The sequence below is a fragment of the Salmo salar genome, chromosome ssa02, assembly GCF_905237065.1.
Source record: "Salmo salar chromosome ssa02, Ssal_v3.1, whole genome shotgun sequence".
Taxonomy (NCBI): domain Eukaryota; kingdom Metazoa; phylum Chordata; class Actinopteri; order Salmoniformes; family Salmonidae; genus Salmo; species Salmo salar.
In genome coordinates this window covers 69751715-69772101 of record NC_059443.1, presented here as the reverse complement: position 1 = coordinate 69772101, position 20387 = coordinate 69751715, and the positions used below count along the sequence as shown (strand labels likewise).

The 20387-nt window shown below is 45.8% G+C and overlaps 1 protein-coding gene and 1 long non-coding RNA gene across 2 annotated transcripts in view; both read left to right on the top strand.

Moving 5' to 3' along the window:
• LOC106591235 (sialoadhesin) overlaps positions 1 to 20387 on the top strand; it is a 608384-nt gene that overhangs the window by 277959 nt on the left and 310038 nt on the right. The window lies entirely within an intron of this gene.
• Positions 7128 to 18587, top strand: LOC123730817 (uncharacterized). Its single transcript, XR_006762259.1, has 3 exons — positions 7128 to 7231; positions 7616 to 7684; positions 18549 to 18587. It is a non-coding gene; the product is annotated as an uncharacterized lncRNA (long non-coding RNA).

The following is a 20387-nucleotide window of genomic DNA, read 5'->3' as shown; positions in this document are numbered from 1 at the left end:
GCTTACTTACGAGCCCCTAACCAACAATGCAGTTGAAAAAAATACAGATAAGAAATAAAAGTAACAAGTAATTAAAGAGAGCAGTAAAATAACAATAGTGAGACTATATAGTAGTAGCGGTGTAAAAGGGGGGAGAGGTGGTGGGGGGGGCATGTAGGTAGTCTGGGTAGCCATTTGGTTAGATGTTCAGGAGCTCTTATGGCTTGGGGGTAGAAGCTGTTTAGAAGCCTCTTGGACCTAGATTTGGTTCTCTGGTAGCACCCGCTGCCATGCGGTAGCAAAGAGAACAGTCTTAATGACTAGGGTGGCTGGAGTCTTTGACAATTTTTAGGGCCTTCTTCTGACACCGCCTGGTGTAGAGGTCCTAGGTGGCAGGAAGCTTGGCTTCAGTGATGTACTGGGCCGTTTGCACTACCCTCTGTAGTGCCTTGCGGTCGGAGGCTGAGCAGTTGCCATACCAGGCAGTGATGCAACCATTCAGGATGCTTTCGATGGTGCAGCTGTAGAACCTTTGAGGATCTGGGGACCAATGACAAATATTTTCAGTCTCCTGAGGGGGAATAGGTTTTGTTGTGCCCTCTTCCGACTGTCTTGGTGTGTTTGGACCATTCTAGTTTGTTGATGTGGACACCAAAGAACTTGAAGCCCTCAACCTGCTCCACTACAGCCCCGTCGATGAGAATGGGGCATCTCGGTCATCTTTTTCCTGTAGTCCACAATCATCTCCTTTGTCTTGATCACGTTGCGGGAGAGGTTGTTGTCCTGGCACCACAGGGCCAGGTCTCTGACCTCCTCCTTATAGGCCGTCTCGTCGTTGTCGGGTGATCAGTCCTACCACTGTTGTGTCATCGGCAAACTTAATGATGGTGTTGGAGTTGTGCCTGGCCGTGCAGTCATGAAGTGAACAGGGAGTACAGGAGGGGACTGAGCACGCACCCTTAGGGGCCCCTGTGTTGAGGATCAGCGTGACGGATGTGTTGTCACCACCCTTACCACCTTGGGGTGGCCTTTCAGGAAGTCCAGGATCCAGTTTCAGAGGGGAGGTGTTTTAGTCCCAGGGTCCTGAGCTTATTGATGAGCTTTGAGGGCACTATGGCGTTGAACGCTGAGATGAAGTCAATGAATAGCATTCTCAAAATAGGGTTCATTTTGTCCAGGTGGGAAAGGGCAGTGTGGAGTGCAATAGAAATTGCATAATCTGTGGATCTGTTGGTGCGGTATGCAAGTGGAGTGGTCTAGGGTTTCTGGGATAATGGTGTTGATGTGAGCCATGACCAGTCTTTCAAAGCACTTCATGGCTACAGATGTGAGTGCTACAGGTCGGTAGTCATTTAGGCAGGTTACCTTAGTGTTCTTGGGCACAGGCACTACGGTGGTCTGCTTAAAACATGTTGGTATTACAGACACGGACAGGGAGAGGTTGAAAATGTCAGTGAAGATACTTGCCAGTTTGTCAGCGCATGCTCGCAGTGCACGTCCTGGTAATCCGTCTGGCCCTGCAGTCTTGTGAGTGTTGACCTGTTTAAAGATCTTACTCACATCGGCTGCGGAGAGAGTGATCACACAGTCTTCTGGAACAGCTGGTGCTCTCATGCATGTTTCAGTGTTATTTGCCTTGAAGCAAGTATAGAATTAGTTTTGCTCATCTGGTAGGCTTGTGTGACTGGGCAGCTCTCGGCTGTGCTTCCCTTTGCAGTCTGTAATGTTTTGCAAGCCCTACCACATCCGACGAGCTTCAGAGCTGGTGTAGTACGATTTGATCTTAGTCCTGTATTGATGCTTTGCCTGTTTGATGGTTCGACGGAGGGCATAGCAGGATTTCTTATAAGCTTCCGGTTAGAGTCCCGCTCCTTGAAAGCGTGCAGCTCTTAGCCTTTAGCTCAGTGCAGATGTTGCCTGTAATCCATGGCTTCTGGTTAGGGTATGTATGTACGGTCTCTGTGGGGACGACATCATCGATGCACTTATTGATGAAGCCAATGACTGATGTGGTGTACTCCTCAATGCCATCCGAGAAATCCCAGAACATATTCCATTCTGTGCTAGCAAAACAGTCCTGTAGCTTAGCATCTGCTTCATCTTACCACTTGTGCTCACTGGTGCTTCCTGCTTGCATTTTTCTTGTAAGCAGGAATCAGGAGGATAGAATTATGGTCAGATTTGCCAAATGGAGTGTGGGAGAGTTTGTATGCGTCTCTGTGTGTGGAGTATAAGTGGTCCAGAGTTTTTTTCCTCTGGTTGCAAATTTAACATGCTGATAGAAATGTTGTAAAACGGATTTATTAAGTTTCCCTGCATTAAAGTCCCCGGCTACTAGGAGTGCCGCCTCTGGGTGAGCGTTTTCTTGTTTGCTTATGGCGGAATACAGCTCATTCAATGCTGTCTTTGTGCCAGCCTCTGACTGTGGTGGTATGTATACAGTGTGTTCTGTGTGACAATACGGAGTCTTCTGTGTGATAATACGGTGTGCTCTATGTGTACAGGTACGAGAAGACACCCGTCTGAATAATGAGTGTAACAGTAAGCCAGTGTGTCCCGCTAAGTGCTTCGTTGTGAAGCTAACGTAGTGGACTGCTCTAACCTCCGTCTACCAAGTTCCCCCCCAACACCTACCTGCCTCTACCACCGGGAGCTGTAAGGACATACACACAGTATAATGTTATCTATTGCTGCTTTCTGTCTGTTCTCTGACCGTTTTCTCCTCCTGTCTCAGGCGTCTCAACAACAATGACATCTCAGTGCTGGAAGCCACCGGTGTCTTCAAGACCCTCTCTCAGCTCAAGAAAATGTACGCTCTCTCAATTTACTTCTAAGTGTTAAGTTAACCACCATTGTTGGATTTTTTTGTATTAATTCATCACATTTATTCATAAACATTTATAATAATATAATTAATAAACATACTGTAACTGCTAATGAGGTGTAACAAGGCATAATATTTCAAACCAATATCTAAAAGGAATTCATATCTATTCATTAGTAACCATAAAAGGCCACTTGTCTTGTATGTTATTGGACAATTCAGTTGACTATTGGTTTGTTTGTTTGTAACAAGCATAATGTGTTTTTCAGTAACCTTAGCAAACAACAAGATCTCAGAGATCGAGGACTGAGTGTTTGAGGGGCGGGTCTGTGTGGAGCTCCACCTGACAGCCAATCACCTGACTCTGTCAGAGGACCATGTTCAGGGGCATGGGCGGCCTCCGTATGCTGTGAGTTAGCACCTTCATCATATCATCATCATCATCAATCAATCAAATGATTTATAAAGCCCTTTTTACATCAGCTCGATGTCACAAAGTGCTATACAGAAACCCAGCCTAATACCCCAAACAGCAAGCAATGCAGATGTAGAAGCACGGTGGCTAGGAAAAACTCCCTAGAAAGGCAGGAACCTAGGAAGAAACCTAGAGAGGAACCAGGCTCTGAGGGTGGCCTGTCTTCTTCTGCCACCCCGATGTGCCTTATTGCTATTTGTCGTGGAAATTCACACTGAAGGAGACTTTGTCATTTCTTCAAACGATCATCTTTATTTAATATCGATTTAATTATTGCAATAATGAAAATGGCCAACTCAAAAGTCTTGAAGGATAATTGTCGTCATCAATATAAAATGCTGTCTTCACCAATGACTACAGTGTCTCTGTGTGTCTCTGTGTGTTGTAGGATGTTGAGAACAACCGTATCAGCTGTATCCATAACGGCAGCTTCACTGGTCTGACCAGCGTCCGCCTGTTGTCTCTCTATGACAACCAGCTCCACACCATAATGCCTGGGGCCTTGACACACTGCCTCGACCTCTCTACACTGTAAGACACAAATCATCCTTGAAGAGTTTTAGAACTCTGTTATAGACTGACTGTCTCTCTCTTTCTCGCTCTCACTCTCTTTCTCTCCCCCTATTTCTCCCTCCATCTCTCTCCCCCACCTCTCTCTCTCCCCCCCACCTCTCTCTCTCCCCCACCCTCTCTCTCGCACCTCTCTCTCTTCCCCACCTCTCTCTCTTCCCCCACCTCTCTCTCTTCCCCCACCTCTCTCTCCCCCACCTCTCTCTCCCCCACCTCTCTCTCTTCCCCCACCTCTCTCTCTCCCCCCACCTCTCCTCTTCCCCCACCTCTCCTTTCCCCCACCTCTCTCTCTCCCCCCACCTCTCTCTCTCTCCCCACCTCTCTCATCCCCCACCTCTCTCTCTTCCCCCACCTCTCTCTCCCTCTGTCTTCCTCTCTTCCCCACCTCTCTCTCTTCCCCCACCTCTCTCTTCCCCACCTCTCTCTCTTCCCCCACCTCTCTCTCTTCCCCCAACTCTCTCTCTTCCCCCAACCTCTCTCTTCCCCCACCTCTCTCTCTTCCCCCACCTCTCTCTCTCCCCCCCACCCTCTCTCTCCCCCACCTCTCCTCTTCCCCCACCTCTCTCTCTTCCCCACCTCTCTCTCTTCCCCCACCTCTCTCTCCCTCTCTCTTCCCTCTTCCCCACCTCTCTCCCTTCCCCACCTCTCTCTCTTCCCCACCTCTCTCCCTTCCCCACTTCTCTCTCTTCCCCCACCTCTCTCCCTTCCCCACCTCTCTCTCTTCCCCCACCTCTCTCTCTTCCCCCACCTCTCTCCCTTCCCCCACCTCTCTCTCTCCCCCACCTCTCTCTCTCCCCCCATCTCTCTCTCTCCCCCACCTCTCTCCCCCATCTCTCTCTCCCTCTGTCTTCCTCTCTCCCCCCACCCTCTCTCTTCCCCCAACTCTCTCTCTTCCCCCACCTCTCTCTCTTCCCACCCACCTCTCTCTCTTCCCCCACCTCTCTCTCTTCCCCCACCTCTCTCTCTCCCCCACCTCTCTCTCCCTCTGTCTTCTCTCTTCCCCCAACTCTCTCTCTTCCCCCACCTCTCTCTCTTCCCCCACCCTCTCTCTCTCCCCCCACCTCTCTCTCTTCCCCCACCTCTCTCTCTTCCCCCCACCTCTCTCTCTCCCCCCCACCTCTCTCTCCCTCTGTCCTCCTCTCTTCCCCCACCTCTCTCTCTTCCCCCACCTCTCTCTCTTCCCCCACCTCTCTCTCTTCCCCACCTCTCTCTCTTCCACCCCACTCTCTCTCCCCCCACCTCTCTCTCTCCCCCACCTCTCTCTCTCCCCCACTCTCTCTCTTCCCCCACCTCTCTCTCTTCCCCACCCCCACCTCTCTCTCTTCCCCCACCTCTCTCTCTTCCGCCCCATCTCTCTCTCCCCACCTCTCTTCCCCCACCTCTCTCTCTTCCCCACCTCTCTCTCTTCCCCACCTCTCTCTCTTCCCCACCTCTCTCTCCCTCTGTCTTCTCTCTTCCCCACCTCTCTCTTCCCCCACCTCTCTCTCTTCCCCACCTCTCTCTCTCCCCCACCTCTCTCTCTTCCCCCACCTCTCTCTCTTCCCCCCACCTCTCTCTCTTCCCCCACCTATCTCTCCCTCTGTCTTCCTCTCTTCCCCCCACCTCTCTCTTCCCCACCTCTCTCTCCCTCTGTCTTCCTCTCCTCCCCCCCACCTCTCTCTCTTCCACCCCACCTCTCTCTCTTCCCCCCACCTCTCTCTCTTCCGCCCCACCTCTCTCTCTCCCCCATCTCTCTCTCTTCCCCACCTCTCTCTCTTCCCCCACCTCTCTCTCCCTCTGTCTTCCTCTCTTCCCCACCTCTCTCTCTTCCCCACCTCTCTCTCTTCCCCACCTCTCTCTCTCCCCACCTCTCTCTCTTCCCCCCCCACCTCTCTCTCTTCCCCCCACCTCTCTCTCTTCCCCCACCTCTCTCTTCCCCCACCTCTCTCTCTTCCCCCACCTCTCTCTCTCCCCCATCTCTCTCTCTTCCCCCCACCTCTCTCTCTTCCCCCCACCTCTCTCTCCCCCTCTCTCTCTTTCCCCCCACCTCTCCTCCCCCATCTCTCTCTCCCTCTGTCTCTCTCTTCCCCCACCTCTCTCTTCACCTCTCTCTCCCTCTGTCTTCCTCTCTTCCCCCCACCTCTCTCTTTGTCTTCTTTTCCCCCACCTCTCTCTCTTCCCCCCACCTCTCTCTATTCCGCCCACCTCTCTCTCTTCCCCCCACCTCTCTCTCCCCCACCTCTCTCTCTTCCCCCCACCTCTCTCTCTCCCCCTCTCTTTCTTCCCCCACCTCTCTCTCTTCTCCCCATCTCTCCCCCCCACCTCACCTCTCTCTCTTCCCCCCACCCTCTCTCCCTCTGTCTTCCTCTCTTCCCCCCCACCTCTCTCTCTTCCCCCTTCTCTCTCTCTTCCCCCACCTCTCTCTCCCCCACCTCACCTCTCTCTTCCCCCCTCTCTCTCTTCCCCCACCTCTCTCTCTCCCCCCACCTCTCTCTCCCTCTGTCTTCCTCTCTTCACTCACGTCTCTCTCATCCCCCCACCTCTCTCTCTTCCCCCACCTCTCTCTCTTCCCCCACCTCTCTCTCTCCCCCACCTCTCTCTCTCCCCCCCACCTCTCTCTCCCCCACCTCTCTTCCCCCCACCTCTCTCTCTCTCCCCCACCTCTCTCTCTTCCCCCACCTCTCTCTCTTCCCCCCCACCTCTCTCTCTTCCCCCCCACCTCTCTCTCTTCCCCCACCTCTCTCTCTTCCCCCACCCTCTCTCTTCCTCCCATCTCTCTCTCTCCCCCACCTCTCTCTCCCTCTGTTCCTCTCTTCCGCCCCCTCTCTCCCTCCCCCCCACCTCTCTCCCCCCACCTCACCTCTCTCTCTCCCCCCACCTCTCTCTCCCCCACCTCTCTCCCCCTCTGTCTTCCTCTCTTCCCCCACCTCTCCCTCCCTCAGGAACCTGCTGGCCAACCCGTTTAACTGTGACTGTCGTCTGGCGTGGTTGGGGGCATGGCTTCGTTCTAGACGAATCGTAACAGGGAACCCTCGCTGCCAGAGCCCCTCCTTCCTCAGAGAGATCCCACCAGGACGCAGCAGCACCAGACTTCCGCTGCGACGACGGTACGACACACGCACGCACGCACACACACACACGCACGGACTCACGCAGAAACACACATCACACACAAGGACACATAGAGATTTTATAATTTCATTGATCGAAAGTGATATAAGTATGTTCAATTTCTAAATATTTTAACTAGTCTCCCTTCTCTCCCAGGTGCTGTATTGGAGGAGAGTAGCTGTGGCTCGTCCTCAGTGTCCCAGTGAGTGTACCTGTACAGAGACGGTGGTCCGCTGTAGTAACAAACACCTCCAGGCCATGCCCAAGGGGTTGCCCCGCAACGTCACTGAACTGTAAGTCACAAATTGGGGTTAGAGGTCAGGGCAAGGGGGCAGGAGACAAAGGGAAGGGTGCTAGGGGTTAGGGCTTAGAGATCTGCAATACACTTTTCTTACATTCTCAGTTCACCAGTTAGCACTGTAGTTATATAACGTATTACCTGTGTAATAGGTAGGTATAACCCTATAGGCTGTTCTGGCTAGGACAAGGCTTACTGACTAATAGGTAGGTATAACCCTATAGGCTGTTCTGGCTAGGACAAGGCTTACTGACTAATAGGTAGGTATAACCCTATAGGCTGTTCTGGCTAGGACAAGGCTTACTGACTAATAGCTGGTATAACTTAGTTTCTTTGTTTAACCACAGTGTCCTCCTCCTCCTCCTCCTCCTCTTCTCAGGTATCTGGATGGGAACCAGTTCAGCATGGTGCCCAGAGAACTGTCCACCTTCAAACACCTGCAGCTGGTGTGAGTTGACCATTACTGTCTGTTAGTGTGTCTGGTGTGAGTTAACCATTACTGTCTGTTAGTGTGTCTGTTGTGAGTTAACCATTACTGTCTGTTAGGGTGTCTGTTGTGAGTTAAGCATTACTGTCTGTTAGTGTGTCTGTTGTGAGTTAACCATTACTTATGTTAGTGTGTCTGTTGTGAGTTAAGCATTACTGTCTGTTAGTGTGTCTGTTGTGAGTTAACCATTACTGTCTGTTAGTGTGTCTGTTGTGAGTTAACCATTACTGTCTGTTAGTGTGTCCGTTGTGAGTTAAGCATTACTGTCTGTTAGTATGTCTGTTGTGAGTTAACCATTACTGTCTGTTAGTGTGTCTGTTGTGAGTTAAGCATTACTGTCTGTTAGTGTGTCTGTTGTGAGTTAAGCATTACTGTCTGTTAGTGTGTCTGTTGTGAGTTAACCATTACTGTCTGTTGGTGTGTCTGTTGTGAGTTAACCATTACTGTCTGTTAGTGTGTCTGTTGTGAGTTAAGCATTAATGTCTGTTAGTGTGTCTGGTGTGAGTTAACCATTACTGTCTGTTAGTGTGTCTGTTGTGAGTTAAGCATTACTGTCTGTTAGTGTGTCTGTTGTGAGTTAACCACTACTGACTGTTGGTGTGTCTGTTGTGAGTTAAGCATTACTGTCTGTTAGTGTGTCTGTTAGTGAGTCTGTTGTGAGTTGACCATTACTGTCTGTTAGTGTGTCTGTTGTGAGTTAACCATTACTGTCTGTTAGTGTGTCTGTTGTGAGTTAACCATTACTGTCTGTTAGGGTGTCTGTTGTGAGTTAAGCATTACTGTCTGTTAGTGTGTCTGTTGTGAGTTAACCATTACTTATGTTAGTGTGTCTGTTGTGAGTTAAGCATTACTGTCTGTTAGTGTGTCTGTTGTGAGTTAACCATTACTTATGTTAGTGTGTCTGTTGTGAGTTAAGCATTACTGTCTGTTAGTGTGTCTGTTGTGAGTTAACCATTACTGTCTGTTAGTGTGTCTGTTGTGAGTTAACCATTACTGTCTGTTAGTGTGTCCGTTGTGAGTTAAGCATTACTGTCTGTTAGTATGTCTGTTGTGAGTTAACCATTACTGTCTGTTAGTGTGTCTGTTGTGAGTTAAGCATTACTGTCTGTTAGTGTGTCTTGTTGTGAGTTAAGCATTACTGTCTGTTAGTGTGTCTGGTGTGAGTTAACCATTACTGTCTGTTAGTGTGTCTGTTGTGAGTTAACCATTGCTGTTGTGGTGTCGTGAGTTAAGTCATTGCTGTGTTAGTGTGTCTGTTGTGAGTTAACCATTACTGTCTGTTGGTGTGTCTGTTGTGAGTTAACCATTACTGTCTGTTAGGTGTGTCTGTTGTGAGTTAACCATTACTGTCTGTTAGTGTGTCTGTTGTGGAGTTAACCATTACTGTCTGTTAGTGTGTCTGTTGTGAGTTAAGCATTACTGTCTGTTAGTATGTCTGTTGTGAGTTAAGCATTACTGTCTGTTAGTGTGTGTTGTGAGTTAACCATTACTGTCTGTTAGTGTGTCTGTTGTAGAGTTAAGCATTACTGTCTGTTAGTGTGTCTGTTGTGATGTTAACCATTACTGTCTGTTAGTGTGTCTGTGTGAGTTAACCATTACTGTCTGTTAGTGTGTCTGTTGTGAGTTAACCATTGACTGTATGTTAGTGTGTCTGTTGTGAGTTAACCATTACTGTCTGTTAGTGTGTCTGTTGTGAGTTAACCAGTACTGACTGTTGGTGTGTCTGTTGTGAGTTAAGCATTACTGTCTGTTAGTGTGTCTGTTAGTGAGTCTGTTGTGAGTTGACCATTACTGTCTGTTAGTGTGTCTGTTGTGAGTTAACCATTACTGTCTGTTAGTGTGTCCGTTGTGAGTTAACCATTACTGTCTGTTAGTGTGTCCGTTGTGAGTTAAGCATTACTGTCTGTTAGTATGTCTGTTGTGAGTTAACCATTACTGTCTGTTAGTGTGTCTGTTGTGAGTTAAGCATTACTGTCTGTTAGTGTGTCTGTTGTGAGTTAAGCATTACTGTCTGTTAGTGTGTCTGTTGTGAGTTAACCATTACTGTCTGTTAGTGTGTCTGTTGTGAGTTAACCATTACTGTCTGTTAGTGTGTCTGTTGTGAGTTAAGCATTACTGTCTGTTAGTATGTCTGTTGTGAGTTAACCATTACTGTCTGTTAGTGTGTCTGTTGTGAGTTAAGCATTACTCTCTGTTAGTGTGTCTGGTGTGAGTTAACCATTACTGTCTGTTAGTGTGTCTGTTGTGAGTTAAACCATTACTGTCTGTTGGTGTGTCTGTTGTGAGTTAACCATTACTGTATGTTAGTGTGTCTGTTGTGAGTTAACCATTACTGTCTGTTGGTGTGTCTGTTGTGAGTTAACCATTACTGTCTGTTAGGTGTGTCTGTTGTGAGTTAATCATTACTGTATGTTAGTGTGTCTGTTGTGGTTAAACCATTACTGTCTGTTAGTGTGTCTGTTGTGAGTTAACCACTACTGACTGTTGGTGTGTCTGTTGTGAGTTAAGCATTACTGTCTGTTAGTGTGTCTGTTAGTGAGTCTGTTGTGAGTTGACCATTACTGTCTGTTAGTGTGTCTGTTGTGAGTTAACCATTACTGTCTGTTAGTGTGTCTGTTGTGAGTTAAATCCATTACTGTCTGTTAGGTGTCTGTTGTGAGTTAAGCATTACTGTCTGTTAGTGTGTCTGTTGTGAGTTAACCATTACTTATGTTAGTGTGTCTGTTGTGAGTTAACCATTACTTATGTTAGTGTGTCTGTTGTGAGTTAAGCATTACTGTCTGTTAGTGTGTCTGTTGTGAGTTAAGCATTACTGTCTGTTAGTGTGTCTGTTGTGAGTTAACCATTACTGTCTGTTTGTGTGTCTGTTGTGAGTTAACCATTACTGTCTGTTAGTGTGTCTGTTGTGAGTTAACCATTACTGTCTGTTAGTGTGTCTGTTAGTGTGTCTGTTGTGAGTTAAGCTTTACTGTCTGTTAGTGTGTCTGTTGTGAGTTAAGCATTACTGTCTGTTAGTGTGTCTGTTGTGAGTTAAGCATTACTGTCTGTTAGTGTGTCTGTTGTGAGTTAACCATTACTGTCTGTTAGTGTGTCTGTTGTGAGTTAACCATTACTGTCTGTTAGTGTGTCTGTTGTGAGTTAACCATTACTGTCTGTTAGTGTGTCCGTTGTGAGTTAACCATTACTGTCTGTTAGTGTGTCTGTTGTGAGTTAAGCATTACTGTCTGTTAGTGTGTCTGTTGTGAGTTAACCAGTACTGTCTGTTAGTGTGTCTGGTGGGAGTTAAGCATTACTGTCTGTTAGTGTGTCTGTTGTGAGTTAAGCATTACTGTCTGTTAGTGTGTCTGTTGTGAGTTAAGCATTACTGTATGTTAGTGTATCTGTTGTGAGTTAAGCATTACTGTATGTTAGTGTGTCTGTTGTGAGTTAAGCATTACTGTCGGTTAGTGTGTCTGTTGTGAGTTAAGCATTACTGTCTGTTAGTGTGTCTGTTGTGAGTTAACCATTACTGTCTGTTAGGGTGTCTGTTGTGAGTTAACCATTACTGTCTGTTAGTGTGTCTGTTGTGAGTTAACCATTACTGTCTGTTAGTGTGTCTGTTGTGAGTTAACCATTACTTATGTTAGTGTGTCTGTTGTGAGTTAACCATTACTGTCTGTTAGTGTGTCTGTTGTGAGTTAACCATTATTGTCTGTTAGTGTGTCTGTTGTGAGTTAAGCATTACTGTCTGTTAGTGTGTCTGTTGTGAGTTAAGCATTACTGTCTGTTAGTGTGTCTGTTGTGAGTTAAGCATTACTCTCTGTTAGTGTGTCTGGTGTGAGTTAACCATTACTGTCTGTTAGTGTGTCTGTTGTGAGTTAACCATTACTGTCTGTTGGTGTGTCTGTTGTGAGTTAACCATTACTGTATGTTAGTGTGTCTGTTGTGAGTTAACCATTACTGTCTGTTGGTGTGTCTGTTGTGAGTTAACCATTACTGTCTGTTAGTGTGTCTGTTGTGAGTTAACCATTACTGTATGTTAGTGTGTCTGTTGTGAGTTAACCATTACTGTCTGTTAGTGTGTCTGTTGTGAGTTAACCAGTACTGACTGTTGGTGTGTCTGTTGTGAGTTAAGCATTACTGTCTGTTAGTGTGTCTGTTAGTGAGTCTGTTGTGAGTTGACCATTACTGTCTGTTAGTGTGTCTGGTGTGAGTTAACCATTACTGTCTGTTAGTGTGTCTGTTAGTGTGTCTGTTGTGAGTTAACCATTACTGTCTGTTAGGGTGTCTGTTGTGCGTTAACCATTACTGTCTGTTAGTGTGTCTGTTGTGAGTTAACCATTACTTATGTTAGTGTGTCTGTTGTGAGTTAACCATTACTGTCTGTTAGTGTGTCTGTTGTGAGTTAACCATTACTTATGTTAGTGTGTCTGTTGTGAGTTAAGCATTACTGTCTGTTAGTGTGTCTGTTGTGAGTTAAGCATTACTGTCTGTTTGTGTGTCTGTTGTGAGTTAACCATTACTGTCTGTTAGTGTGTCTGTTGTGAGTTAACCATTACTGTCTGTTAGTGTGTCCGTTGTGAGTTAACCATTAATGTCTGTTAGTGTGTCCGTTGTGAGTTAAGCATTACTGTCTGTTAGTATGTCTGTTGTGAGTTAACCATTACTGTCTGTTAGTGTGTCTGTTGTGAGTTAAGCATTACTGTCTGTTAGTGTGTCTGTTGTGAGTTAAGCATTACTGTCTGTTGTGAGTTAACCATTACTGTCTGTTAGTGTGTCTGTTGTGAGTTAAGCATTACTGTCTGTTAGTGTGTCTGTTGTGAGTTAACCAGTACTGTCTGTTAGTGTGTCTGTTGTGAGTTAACCATTACTGTCTGTTAGTGTGTCTGTTGTGAGTTAACCATTACTGTCTGTTAGTGTGTCTGGTGGGAGTTAAGCATTACTGTCTGTTAGTGTGTCTGTTGTGAGTTAAGCATTACTGTCTGTTAGTGTGTCTGTTGTGAGTTAAGCATTACTGTATGTTAGTGTATCTGTTGTGAGTTAAGCATTACTGTATGTTAGTGTGTCTGTTGTGAGTTAACCATTACTGTCGGTTAGTGTGTCTGTTGTGAGTTAAGCATTACTGTCTGTTAGTGTGTCTGTTGTGAGTTAAGCATTACTGTCTGTTAGTGTGTCTGTTAGTGAGTCTGTTGTGAGTTGACCATTACTGTCTGTTAGTGTGTCTGGTGTGAGTTAACCATTACTGTCTGTTAGTGTGTCTGTTGTGAGTTAACCATTACTGTCTGTTAGGGTGTCTGTTGTGAGTTAACCATTACTGTCTGTTAGTGTGTCTGTTGTGAGTTAACCATTACTTATGTTAGTGTGTCTGTTGTGAGTTAACCATTACTGTCTGTTAGTGTGTCTGTTGTGAGTTAACCATTATTGTCTGTTAGTGTGTGTCTGTTGGGGAGTTAACCATTACTGTCTGTTAGTGTGTCCGTTCTGAGTTAAGCATTACTGTCTGTTAGTGTGTCTGTTGTGAGTTAACCATTACTGTCTGTTAGTGTGTCTGTTGTGAGTTAAGCATTACTGTCTGTTAGTGTGTCTGTTGTGAGTTAACCATTACTGTCTGTTAGTGTGTCTGTTGTGAGTTAAGCATTACTGTCTGTTAGTGTGTCTGTTGTGAGTTAGTACTGTCTGTTAGTGTGTCTGTTGTGAGTTAACCATTACTGTCTGTTAGTGTGTCTGTTGTGAGTTAAGCATTACTGTCTGTTAGTGTGTCTGGTGTGAGTTAACCATTACTGTCTGTTAGTGTGTCTGTTGTGAGTTAAGCATTACTGTCTGTTAGTGTGTCTGTTGTGAGTTAAGCATTACTGTATGTTAGTGTGTCTGTTGTGGAGTTAAGCATTACTGTCTGTTAGTGTGTCTGTTGTGAGTTAAGCATTACTGTCTGTTAGTGTGTCTGTTGTGAGTTAAGCATTACTGTATGTTAGTGTGTCTGTTGTGAGTTAACCGTTACTCTCTGTTAGGGGTTTCTGGTGTGAGTTAAGCATTACTGTCTGTTAGGGTGTCTGTTAGTGTGTCTGTTGTGAGTTAAGCATTACTGTCTGTTGGTGCATCTGTTGTGAGTTAACCATTGGTGTGTGGTCAGTGGTGTTCCTGGGCTTAGTTCCCCATTACTGTGTTACTGATACCGTACTGTACAACAGTGTACTGTGCCCTAGAGGTCATCAACCATGGTCCTGGTCCCAACAGAGTGTTTTATTTATTTCATTCACCTTTATTTAACCAGGTAGGCTAGTTGAGAACAAGTTCTCATTTACAATTGCGACCTGGCCAAGATAAAGAATAGCAGTTTGACACATACAACAACACACTGTGGAGGAAAACAAACATACAGTCAATAATACAGTAGAAAAGTCTATATATAGTACAGTGAGGGAAAAAAGTATTTGATCCCCTGCAGATTTTGTACATTTGCCCACTAACAAAGAGAAGTGATCAGTCAATAATTTTAATGGTAGGTTTATTTGAACAGTGAGTATCAACAAATAAATCCAGAAAACGCATGTCAAAAATGTTGTAAATTGATTTGCATTTTAATGAGGATAAATATTTGACCCCCTCTCAATCAGAAAGATTTCTGGCTCCCAGGTGTCTTTTATTCAGCCCTAACGAGCTGAGATTGGAGCCACTCTTAAGGGAGTGCTCCTAATCTCAGCATGTTACCTGTATAAAAGACACCTGTCCACAGAAGCAATCAATCAGATTCCAAACTCTCCACCATGGCCAAGACCAAAGAGCTCTCCAAGGATGTCAGGGACAAGATTGTAGACCTACACAAGCCTGGAATGGGCTACAAGACCATCGCTGCAAGCAGGTGAGAAGGTGACAACAGTTGGTGCGATTATTCGCAAATGGAAAACACAAAAGAACTGTCAATCTCCCTCGGCCTGGGGCTCCATGCAAGATCTCACCTCGTGGAGTTGCAATGATCATGAGGAATCAGCCCAGAACTACACGGGAGGATCTTGTCAATGATCTCAAGGCACCTGGGACCATAGTCACCAAGAAAAACAATTGGTAACACACTACGCCGTGAAGGACTGAAATCCTGCAGTGCCCGCAAGGTCCACCTGCTCAAGAAAGCACATATACATGCCCGTCTGAAGTTTGCCAATGAACATCTGAATGATTCAGAGGACAACTGGGTGAAAGTGTTGTGGTCAGATGAGACGAAAATTCGAGCTCTTTGGCATCAACTCAACTCGCCGTGTTTGGAGGAGGAGGAATGCTGCCTATGACCCCCAACAACACCATCCCCACCGCAAACATGGAGGTGGAAACATTATGCTTTGGGGGTGTTTTTCTGCTAAGGGGACAGGACAACTTCACCGCATCAAAGGGATGATGGACGGGGCCATGTACCGCCAAATCTTGGGTGAGAACCTCCTTCCCCTCAGCCAGGGCATTGAAAATGGGTCGTGGTGGGTATTCCAGCATGACAATGACCCAAAACACACGGCCAAGGAAAGAGAAAAGTGGCTCAAGAAGAAGCACATTAAGGTCCTGGAGTGGCCTAGCCAGTCTCCAGACCTTAATCCCATAGAAAGTTTCTGGAGGGAGCTGAAGGTTCGAGTTGCAAACGTCAGCCTCGAAACCCTTAATGACTTGGAGAGATCTGCAAAGAGAAGTGGGACAAAATCCCTCCTGAGATGTGTGCAAACCTGTGGCCAACTACAAGAAACATCTGACCTCTGTGATTGCCAACAAGGGTTTTGCCACCAAGTACTAAGTCATGTTTTGCAGAGGGGTCAAATACTTATTTCCCTCATTAAAATGCAAACCAATTTATAACATTTTTGACATGCGTTTTTCTGGATTTTTTGTTGTTATTCTGTCTCTCCCTGTTCAAATAAACCTACTATTAACATTATAGACTGATCATTTTTGTCAGTGGGCAAACGTACAAAATCAGCAGGGGATCAAATACTTTTTTCCCTCCCTGTATGTGCAAATGAGGTAGGATAAGGGAAGTAAGGCAATAAATAGGCCATGGTGGCAAAGTAATTACAATAAATACAGTATGGGGATGAGGTAGTTGGATGGGCTATTTACAGATGGGCTATCTACAGGTGCAGTGATATGTGAGCTGCTCTGACAGCTGGTGCTTAAAGCTAGTGAGGGAGATATGAGTCTCCAGCTTCAGTGATTTTTGCAGTTCGTTCCAGTCATTGGCAGGAGAGAACTGGAAGGAAAGGTGGCCAAAGAGGTGTTGGCTTTGGGGATGACCCCTGAGATATACCTGCTGGAGCGCGTGCTACGGGTGGGTGCTGCTGTGGTGACCAGTGAGCTGAGATAAGGCGGGGCTTTACCTAGCAGAGACTTGTAGATGTCCTGGAGCCAGTGGGTTTGGCGACAAATATGAAGCGAGGACCAGCCAACGACAGCGTACAGGTCGCAGTGGTGGGTAGTATATGGGGCTTTGGTGACAAAATGGATGGCACTGTGATAGACTGCATCCCATTTGTTGAGTAGAGTGTTGGAGGCTATTTTATAAATTACATCGCTCGGTTGAGGATCGGTAGGGATGGGCAGTTTTATGAGGGTATGTTTGGCAGCATGAGTGAAGGATGCTTTGTTGCGAAATAGGAAGCCGATTCTAGATTTAATTTTGGATTGGAGATGCTTAATGTGAGTCTGAAGGAGAGTTTACAGTCTAACAAGACACCTAGGTATTTGTCGTTGTCCAGGTTTACAGGTTTCTGTTACAACCCATCACAACAGACCTTCATTAGCTTAATCCCGGTTGTTTTAGAGCTGTGCTGGAACAAAAACACGTACACAATGTAGCTGTCTAAAGACCAGGACTGTTCTAGTGGTTTCTCTACAGTCCAATGTGTAACCATGACACCAGGGGGCGCTTATACGGAGCCTGCTCTGCACTTGACTCCACTCCAGTCAACAACAGCATTATCCAATCCACAATACACCAGCTCATAGCTACCTCTGATAGACTAGTGTGGGTTAATGGTTATTCACATAACACCTCCATTTGACACAAAAAGCCTTTGTTCTGTTGAGATGGGATATGACGTGTATAGGAGGAGGGGTTGTGCTGTGTGTCTGATGATAGGTATTAAACTGCATTAACAGGATGGCTACGTCTCAGAGTGGCACCCCATTCCCTATGTAGTGCACTACTTTTGACAATGACCCAGGCTCTGGTCAAAAGTATTGCCCTATAAAGGGAATAGGGTGCCTTTAATTGGGACACAGTCTACAGTGCATTTGTAAAGTATTCAGACCCCTTGACTTTTTTCCACATTTTGTTATGTTACAGCCTTATTTTAAAATGGATGAAATCATTTTTTCCCCTCATCAATCTAGAAACAATACCCCAAAATGACAAAGCAAAAACGGAAATATCAAATTTACAAGTATTCAGACCCTTTACTCAGTACTTTGTTGAAACACCTTTGGCAGCGATTACAGCCTCCAGTCTTTTTGGGGTTAATGTATTTGGGGAGTTTCTCCCATTCCTCTCTGCAGATCCTCTCAAGCGCTATTAGGTTGGATGGGGGCGTTGCTGCACAGCTATTTTCAGGTCTCTCCAGAGATGTTCGATCGGGTTCAAGTCTGGGCTCTGGCTGGGCCACTCAAGGACTTTTCCTGAAGCCACTCCTGCGTTGTCTTTGTTGTGTGCTTATGGTCATTGTCCTGTTGGAAGATGAACTATCGCCCCAGTCTGAGGTCCTGAGCACTCTGGAGCAGGTTTTCATCAAGGATCTCTCTGTACTTAGCTCCGTACACCTTTGACTCGATGCTGACTAGTCTCCCAGTCCCTGCTGCTGAAAAACATCCCCACAGCATGATCCTGCCACCACCATGCTTCACCGTAGGGATGGTGCCACGTTTCCTCCAGATGTGATGCTTGGCATTCAGGCCAAAGAGTTCAATCTTGGTTTCATCAGACCAGAGAATCTTGTTTCTCATGATCTGAGAGTCTTTAGGTGCCTTTGGAAAACACCAAGCAGGCTGTCATGATCCTTTTACTGAGGGAGTAGCTTCCGTCTGGCCACTCTACCATAAACACCTGATTGGTGGAGTGCTGCAGAGATGGTTGTCCTCTGTCAGAGTGACCATTAGGTTCTTGGTCACCTCCCTGACCAAGGCCCTTCTCCCCCGATTGCTCAGTTTGGCCAGCTCTAGGAAGAGTCTTGGTGGTTCCAAACTTCTTCCATTTAAGAATGATGGAGGCCACTGTGTTCTTGGGGACCTTCAATGCTGCATACATTTTGTTACCCTCCCCAGATCTGTGCCTTGAAACAATCCTGTCTTGGAGCTCTACGGACAATTCTTTCAACCTCATGGCTTGGTTTTGCTCTGACATGCACTGTCAACTGTGGGACCATATAACAGACCAGGTGTGAGCTTTCCAAATCATGTCCAATCAATTGAATTTACCACAGGTGGACTCCAATCAAGTTGTAGAAACGTCTCAAGGATCATCAATGAAAACAGGATGCAGCTGAGCTCAATTTGGAATCTCATAGCAAAGTGTCTGAATACTTATGTAAATACATTTTAAAATAATCAAATTAAATCATAAAAAATACATCTAATAACTATTTTCATTTTGTCATCATAGGGTATTGTGTGTAGATTGCTGAGGAAAAATATATATTTAATCCATTTTAGAATATTTTAACGCCAACAAAATGTGGAAAAGTAAAAGGGTCTGAATACTTTCCGAATGGCACTATGGATCTAACTTTGGATAACTGTAGATAATAAAGTGTTGATTCTTTTGAACATAAAGTTATTGTGTTTAAGTAGCGATTGTTTTGAACCCTTGTTGTTACAGAGATCTGAGTAACAACAGAATCAGCTCCCTGTCTGACTCTCCTTCTCCAATGATGAGCCAGCTCACCACCCTGTGAGTCAACCACACACACACACACACACACACACACACACACACACACACACACACACACACACACACACACACACACACACACACACACACACACACACACACACACACACAGGGATAAACAAACCCACACAGAATTATTCTAAAGACAATTATCTGAAGAAAAAGGAAAGAAAACAACAATACATGTATTCTTGATGGAAAATACTTGTCATGTTCATCATCCTACACTGTATCTAGACTAGTGTACTGTCATAGAATGTCCTATTAGAACTGTAGAATGTCCATCATCCTCACACTGTATCTAGACTAGTGTACTGTCATAGAATGTCCTAATAGAAGTGTAGAATGTCCATCATCCTCACACTGTATCTAGACTAGTGTACTGTCATAGAAATATCTCTATTAGAACTGTAGAATGTCCATCATCCTACACTGTATCTGGACTAGTGTACTGTCATAGAATGTCCTATTAGAACTCGGTATGCGAATGTCCATCATCCTCACACTGTTATCTAGACTGGTGTACTGTCATAGAATGTCCTATTAGAACTGTAGAATGTCAATCATCCCACACTGTATCTAGACTGTACTGTCATGGGAATGTCCTATTAGAACTGTAGATAATGCATCATTCTCACACTGCATCTAGACCAGTGTACTGTCATAGAATGTCCTATTAGAACTGTAGAATGTCCATCATCCCCACACTGTATCTAGACTAGTGTACTGTCATAGAATGTCCTATTAGAACCGTATGCGAATGTCCATCATCCTCACACTGTATCTAGACTAGTGTACTGTCATAGAATGTCCTATTAGAACTGTAGAATGTCTATCATCCTCACACTGTATCTAGACTAGTGTATTGCTGTCATAGAATGTCCTAATAGAACGGTAGAATGTCCATCATCCTCACACTGTATCTAGACTAGTGTACTGTCATAGAATGTCCTATTAGAACTGTAGAATGTTCATCATGTAATACAGCTCTCTGTGTGTTCTTCTCCTGACTGTGTTCCAGCATCCTGAGTTACAACTCTCACGCTGCATCCTCCTCCTCTGGCCCTGGCTGGACTACGCTCTGGCAGACTACTGTAAGGGCCGAACTACATCACATATACACTGCTCCAAAAATAAAGGAACACTTAAACAACACAATGTAACTCCAAGTCAATCACACTTCTGTGAAATCAAACTGTCCACTTAGGAAGCTTAACACTGATTGACAATATATTTGCATGCTGTTGTGCAAATGGAATAGACAACAGGTGGAAATTATAGCAATTAGCAAGACACCCCGACAATAAAGGAGTGGTTCTGCAGGTGGGGACCACAGACCACTTCTCAGTTCCTATGCTTCCTGGCTGATGTTTTGGTCACTTTTTGAATGCTGGCGGTGCTTTCACTCTAGTGGTAGCATGAGACGGAGTCTAGCAACCCACACAAGTGGCTCCCAGGTAGTGCAGCTCATCCAGGATGGCACATCAATGCGCTGAGCTGTGGAAAGAAGGTTTGCTGTGTCTGTCAGCGTAGTGTCCAGAGCATGGAGGCGCTACCAGGAGACAGGCCAGTACATCAGGAGACGTGGAGGAGGCCGTAGGAGGCAACAACCCAGCAGCAGGACCGCTACCTCGCCTTTGTGCAAGGAGGAGCAAGAGGAGCACTGCCAGAGCCCTGCAAAATGACCTCCAGCAGGCCACAAATGTGCATGTGTCGAGGAAACAGACTCCATGAGGGGGTGGTAAGGTGAGGGCCTGATGTCCA